The sequence below is a fragment of the Daphnia pulicaria genome, chromosome 2 (genome assembly GCF_021234035.1).
Source record: "Daphnia pulicaria isolate SC F1-1A chromosome 2, SC_F0-13Bv2, whole genome shotgun sequence".
NCBI lineage: Eukaryota > Metazoa > Arthropoda > Branchiopoda > Diplostraca > Daphniidae > Daphnia > Daphnia pulicaria.
The window spans coordinates 3,490,614-3,498,315 of NC_060914.1; the positions used below are offsets into that span (position 1 = coordinate 3,490,614).

General features: G+C 39.8%; 1 long non-coding RNA gene across 1 annotated transcript; it reads right to left on the bottom strand.

Moving 5' to 3' along the window:
• Positions 1-945: 945 nt before the first annotated feature.
• Positions 946-2,420, bottom strand: LOC124327542. Its single transcript, XR_006916168.1, has 3 exons — positions 2,272-2,420; positions 2,096-2,211; positions 946-2,030 (listed from the first exon to the last, which is right to left on the bottom strand). It is a non-coding gene; the product is annotated as an uncharacterized LOC124327542 (long non-coding RNA).
• Between the last annotated feature and the right edge of the window lie 5,282 nt (positions 2,421-7,702).

Sequence of the window (7,702 nt, forward strand, 5' to 3'; positions counted from 1 at the left end):
GAAATATGTTCAATGCTCTCTTAGAAAACTGCCACTCGGCGTTTCTTTCTTTCTCAGCTTTATAAATTTTCCATTGCCCTTTCCGTTCTTTCTTTTATTGTTTAATAAATTTCTAGCTTCAATAAATTTAGTTGTTGTCCCAACTTGAGACAACAAACTTTTTTTCCAGTAACACTCCACCTCGGTCTTAGTTTGTTCTTCAGACCTTCAGTGAATCCATCCAATAAATGCAATGTTGTGTTTACAACCACCTTGATGGGCAACACATGATTTACAAATGGCAGAGACAATTTCATATGTCTTTATATCTATTTCGACTTCAACTACGTAGTTTTTGCTGGTGACATTATGTTCAGGAGCTATGACTCCAAGGACTGTAAATACATTTTCATGTCGATGAACTTGTATCCAACCAATTGAAGATTCTCCGTAACTCTCTCTTCCAGCTCGAAGAGAATTAAAAATTTTCTATTTCTGGGGATATATAATTCACATCCTTTTGAATAAAATTTCTAAGCATTATAATATCTAGTGTTGGTAAATTATTGGAGTTTGCTCTCTGATACCAAGGAAGAAGTATGTTGGCCATTTAACTATCCTGTTTAGGCCCCAACAATTTACCGCCCCAAAAACCAAAATACGCAAATGCATTTGCTGTTACTGCCTACAACCGGAAAATCACAAAATACCCAGTTATGCTCCGCACCCTAAAAATGGCCGGGATACCGTTTTTAGAGAGGCGGGCTTTAAACCAACTTTAAAATTAATTTACGGCTAAACCGTACATTTTCCCTATAGAAACATGATTCACAATCTTTTCCAACTCGAAGAGTTTGGCATGATGGAATCATTTTCCAGGGAAAATAATTTTACCGTTCATTCCCTATTGTTCAAGTTGTTCAAAAGTAGTGAGTGGAAGAGATGCTAGATTATCTTCCTCATAACGCATCCCTGATAGGAACCTATCACAATCCTGGTCCCTCAGCAACCAAGCAAGCATATTCTCGGCAGAATTACTAGCTGTCGACTTAACCCTGGACCTCACCTACAAATTGAATGAATACCCGCCGGAAGTGATGATATTCTGCGACTCAAGCTCGGTAATCAAAACCATCGCCTCCACCAACCCTGCTAACAACGAGATAGTGCACCACATCAGAGAAACCATAGCCAGTCTCAGCTCCAGCGGCACCCGGACATCACTAACTTGGATTCCAAGCCACGTAGGCATTGAAGGAAATGAAGAAGCGGACAGACTGGCACAATACGAATGCACCAACCCATCAGGAACGAAAGCGGACTACCCCCTCTCCCCATCAGAAAAAATAGGACTACTTAGAGCTGACTGGAAAGAGAATCTCCTGGGCAATCTCAAGAAATGCCAAAAAACCTGCATCCAAGTAATGACCAAAACAGGGCGAACTGACTGGTTTCATCACAAGGACAGAGCAACTACGATCTGTCTACATAGACTAAGGTCAGGGCACAACCACCTAAACTCTTTCAACCACAGAATAGACAAGAAGGCAGACCCCAGCTGTAGGAAGGGATGCGAGGCAATAGAAAACGTCAAACACATCCTAATAGACTGCCCGGCAACTGAAAACCAGCGCCAAGAGATCCGCCTGCTGCTAGCCAACTTCAACGTGACCATGGACGTAAATAAAATACTCGGGCTCAACAGAGCACTGGCAGCTAAGACGCAGTTCAAAATCAGGGACACCCTGGCAAAATTTCTAAACACATCCCACCTAGTAGACATTATCTAGCAAGAGGAGCATACGTACCACCAATCTGCAGATCCGAAGAAGTGTTGGAAGGAGTGGTGGCAGAAAACACTAGCCAGGTGGGATCATCCAAGAGAATTAGGCCAACAATCAACCCGTTTTCATCAGCTAGGCAAGACAAAACCAACTAGCAGCAAGGCCAGTGACCAGCAACAGAAAGAGTTGGAGAAAGCCGAGGAATAAGTATACCCCAAGAGAAGGTTGGGCTTATGCAACCGGCCAACCTTTCAAGCGCAGCAGAACCTAAGTAGTCGGAACAAAAATCAACACAAGAGCACCAGGCAACAAAATTCAACAGATAGCTGTACTCAACAAAAGAATAGTCGTATAACCCAACAAGACGACGCTCTAAAGCGAAATAGGACCAAATTCAAAGGACTTGGAAGTCCGAACCAGACCAAACCAATTTTTATTCCAAAACCACCTGCAAAAAAAAGAAAGTTTTTTAGAAACAGCCAGTTAAAATGTAAACAAAACACAGCACGCCCAAGGCGAATACCTACCGATACCAGCAAACACCACAACAACAGAAGAAACATATCCAATTCGAACCACAAGACACAAGAACGGAGGAACCGAGAGAACGCAATCTGACAGAACCACGAGACGATGCCATTGAAGCTGAAAATCCAAAAGCACCAATAATCCAAATACCGATAGAGGCCAAGCACAGCAAACGACGGACGCCAGATGGTGTGGCAATAACCCCCCCCCCCCTTCCCAAAAGAAAACAATACCAGGAACAGAAATAGCCGTTGCGTGAGGCCTTCACTAGAAGGCCAGTGACTGTGACAACAAGATCACAGCCGATGCACCTAAAAACTTCCAAATCCAAATCCAAAAATCCTTTGAGAGGGAATCAGCAAAAACAGCTCTCCATGCTCGAGTCTGCTTCAGAATTTTCCGTGTTACTCTTTCCCAAAAGGCGAATTTTTCGTCAAGACAAAATGTATATGACAAGATTTTGCATACTCAAATGTAAATAATATTTATCTGATTCTACCAGTTTCCTATCATCATTTTTCAGCAATATTTCGTAGGCTTCCAATTCTACAATACTATTTGAGAAGAAGAGAAGCATGTATTTCGACCGCCGTCGTCGTCACTTACAGGTTTCATTGATTTTTGCAGCACGTCCAACTTTTCATTTATTTTCGCTAAGGCAGTTATGTATTTTTCTTCGTTAGGTTTCATTGGCTGCGGGATTGGTGATTAAGCCGGTGTAAGATAAATCGGCAGAGGATTTCCTTCGGAATCTAAAATAAAAAATTTTGTAATTAAAGATTAAACGCTTGCAATGGATACATTTTAAGTAAATTTCATAGCTGCAGTTGTGAATGCATTGGCCTATTACTTGACATGTGGCCAGCTGGATGGTTTGCTAATTCAGGAACAGGTGATACTGCTGGTGATTGATTTGGATTTGTTCATTAGGTGAGAATCGTAATGCCAATATGGTGACTGCATTCCTCAGTTATAATGCCCAGTGTTATAATGTGAAACTGGATGGCAAGTTTCTGAAATCGTGCAAAACAACACAGCAAATATGTAAAGCAGTTATTAAGTAGTCATTGAAAAAGCGCGTTTGGCTGCAATTACCCGTTTGTTGTATTCCATAGGAATCTTCATGACCACTCTGATGAAAAAGTGCCTAAGTGACGCAAGAACATGTTAAAATTAATTTAATATGCGCTGATTCAGTCTTATCAGTACCTGGCTGAATCATTTTCTTAGTAGATAAATCCATATTAGACGCTGATGCTTCTGTACCAAAGCAAAAGATTGTGTTTCCTAATAATTAACGCACCATCATGTTACAATTAATTTCATGGAATATGAAGTCTTAATATTATCTGGCTAAAATACTTGTTGACTACAGAAATCTACAGTAGACGACGAAGCTTCAGTACGTAACCAACCAATTGTGTTGCCTAAGTAACGCAGAAATGTAAACTATTCGTAAATAATATTGATATTTTTAATTGGCTCACTTGAAATATCCATCAGATTACTAGACGGGAATTATGCATCATAAGAGCAACTTTCTTTATCAAAATTAGTTCATAAAATCCAATAACAGTTCAGAAAGATGTAATTTTATGCCTCGATACCAGTTAATTATCAATTACCTTGTGTAGCTTTTGAAGACAAATTGGTAGATCGCTTAGCAACCAAGAGACCTGTTGGAGGTAAAGGAAGTGAAGTTCCACCTTTGAAAGACCTTTTTGGATAGGTTTTATTTGGCATCTTTGATGCTAATAACTATCTACGTGTCAACTGTCTCTTCCTCATCACTTTCCATGTCAGTTGTAGTTTCAACCAGCAAGCTTAACTTTTTTTTCTTCTTTTCGGATTGTCCTGTTCTTGTGTTGCTATCATTCAGAATGGGAAGGCCATGCAGACTCAACACGGGGGAGATTTGTTCTTGCTTCATCATACGTTCCTATTTATAAAATAAACAACATTAGTTGTTATCAAAAAGTCAGAAAACTTGATTACGGATACCCCCCAAATGGGGACAGCGTCGCTCTATCCCTTCGTGATGCGACAAGGGGATTATCGGTCTGGGTTTGGTTTAGGGACGGACTAAGGGCTTGTCAAGGGTATGAAGTTATCCTGCAAAAAATCCGAATGCAATTTTTTTCCAAAAAGCCCAATTTAATGATTTTTTTTTTAACTTTGGGGACGTTCAAATACGACGTCACGGTCGTAAGGAGGGGGTCACTCCTCACACCAACCCTCCCTAAAAAAGCAAAAGACGATAAAGAGTCAAAACTGGCCAAAATATGTGAAGAACATCCAGACATAAGGTAACTACCTAAAGTTTCCGCACAGCTGAGAGCGACTAAGAGAAGCTTATGGGAAAAAGATTATTTTTTAAATCGCAAAAAATATAGTTTTCGTCCGACGAAAACGATTTTCGGACTGGAGGTTCTTATATCTAAGTTTTATAACATAAATGTTTTTTGGATTTTTTGTTTACGGGAAGGGCTCTTTTAAATTGGAATGAAAATTTTCCGCACAGTAGATAGAGCCAGAAGTAAATGATTACTTTGGCTCTCTTGTACGGGACGAAAATAAGGCTAGGTGGGTTCATGATGGCTTAAAAAAAGACCATCGTTAGATCTGTAACTCCATGCATAGTTTTGACCACCATGACATATGAAAAGTCCCTTTAATTTTGATTAAAAGATCAAAATTTTTCATTTCTATGATAATTCCCCTTTGTTACCTCCTCCCATAGTTGCCAATTTTCAAATACCGAGATTTAAAAGAAGGTCGTAGAGATAGCCTGTCTGTTTCCAGACAGAAAGAGGAGCTTAGTGCCAAAGGCAAGCCAATTGCAGGGCTGGTCGCACTTTCTTGGTTCAATTCTTTGGCGTGTCATTGGTTCAATTCTCCGAATTGTCCACCAGGCAGCACTGATCAGGTGCGACCACTGGCTTTAGCCGAGATAGCCTTTTCCAACCATAAGTCCCCTCACCATACTTTTACACCATGCTTTTTTCTTCCCCTGCCTCTAACATTTAAAATCTCGGTATTTGGAAAAATTGGCAACTAAAGGAGGGGGTATGAAAGGGGAAATATCACAGAGGGACCTGCCGCCACAACGGCACCTCCAGGTTCAATCTAGCAACTTCTATGTCAAGTCCACGATAGGATTTCTTGTCACTTTAAATAAAATATAAAATAATTATCTTTTATGAGAATATCGGCTAGTTTAATTGCATTCGCATTTTGCCTTATCTTATCTAGTCTTATCTTTTTTTGAACAATTTAATATACAGAAACACAAAATAAAAACATGTTGAAATTAGTGCCTTAATCACTTTCCAAATTCTCAACAGTCATCAATTGAATTCATGCAGTTTATTAGCTTACAGAACTTAACTCTCGTTTGGGTTTAACAGGGAGGCTTCTTTAAAAATGGCATGGTCGTTCTTTTCTTCGATCACTCAATACATCAGCCAGAACAGATCCATAAGTTTTGGGAGACAGTGCATTTGCTTAACGTGCACGCGAACATCTGTTCCCTTGCCGATTTTAGTGGAGTCCAAATTGAGTGAATTAGCGTTATCCGTACGAATTTTATCCGAATCATACAATTCTTTTTATATGATTCAAATTCTACAATGTTTTATCTTGTATTTGGCCTTTTTGAAAATTTCCGAAATCAGACAACTATATAATATAAAACTAAAATAGCATTAGTAGATTACTTTTTTGAGTTGTCGTTAACGATGCAGTTGCTGATTTGTTTTATAACAAATTCCTCGAAAGAAACGTAGGGTTCCTTATTGATGACAATTCGGTACTAAAACCTTAGCAGATTGAAAAGAGCATTTTTGCAAGCCAGTTCTCTGGACAATTTTTAATATTTTTTCCGGGAAAACGCAATAAGTTTTCCACCCAGAACAATTTCAGTCGCCCTAAATTTCATAATAATTTATCTAGTTAAACCATTTGTAATTAAAATTTTACCATTTCTGAGAAAATAAGGAATTCACTTCCAGGTAGATCCAACATGGACGTGCTGAACCTTATGGAATTATTTTTTTATAGCGATCTTGTTCCAAGCCAAGTCCAGAATTAATGTTCTCTCTGTCTTCTTTCACTTCGTGCTGGTTTTGATTGATACCCTTTTGATCTTTGGCAGGTGGTCTCGGTAACCAAGCTGCCTGCGCACTGTCGCGTCTTTTCTGTAATGAAGTGAGAAACAAGCGGGTTGTTGAATACACGCCAATGTATTGAACTGAGTTGAGCGATAGGTGAGACCTTCACTGTGGGGCAACTTAATAGCGACTGAGGGGAAACAGAGCTGTGGGGGAGAAGACGGAAGGGTTAGTGGGTTACAATACGTTACATTCTCATTTCAGCTTTCAGCTATTTTTCGGTGAGATCTTCATCGTAGATCTCATCGATGGGATTAGACCCTTCGAGGTCGGGGACGCTGGTTCGTTTACTACCGTCATCTTGGGGAGGCCGTCGTCCGCATCATAAATATTCTTTCACTCGCGATTATGTCTTTCCATTTTCGTCCCACCCAATGTGTAGTATCGTAGATAACATTTCGGATAAATGGAATGACAAACTGTGTTAAACAAAGATCCTAGAACACAGATTTATAGAAAATAATCAGCTTTGATTTCTCTAGATCTGCAAATTAATAGGAAAGTAGACACCCACACACGACCCCTTCGTCATAAATTTCCTCTGCGAGATTATATTTAAAGCCGTCGTCCATTAGTCAAGTTGATTACAGTAAAACGAAAGTTTATCCTACGGCTAAAAGTTCGACGCTCACGTTGGACGCCCCAGAGAATCCGCGGCACGTCCCATACTACTAACGGAAATGACGACCGTGTTTGTGTGTGTTATGAATCAACACATTTCCCTTCCGGGCTTCAACTGCGATCAATATTTGTCGACCCGATGTTGTTTTAGAATTCGCCCAAATGACCGAAAAACACACGTACACGTATTTTGGTTTTCCGTTTTGGTATGTTTGTGCAAGCAAAAAAATTAGAGAAAACATGAACTTTTTTAATACTTTTGGTCTCCGACACTTTTTGACCAGAGGGGGTTGCTATGGTCTGGCAGTGTAATTAATAGGATTATTTGCGATCCTTGTCCATTTGACTTTGCCCGGTGATCCCTCAAGCTCCACTTTTCTTTCTCCTTTCTCGTTATTATTATTATTTCCTCCTCTGATATAGCTCTCAACCGGGGAAAGGGAAAAAGTTGGCAATACGCCATTTGCACTGACAGAGGACGTGGCTAAGAAATAACAATGTTAAGTAGCGGAAGATATTTATATACGTCACTTGCATGTTGGTAATGCATGTATTCTCTGTGCTTGGTTTGTATCAAAGCAGCAGATGCCTATCAGAGAGAGAAAGATTATGAAATTGACT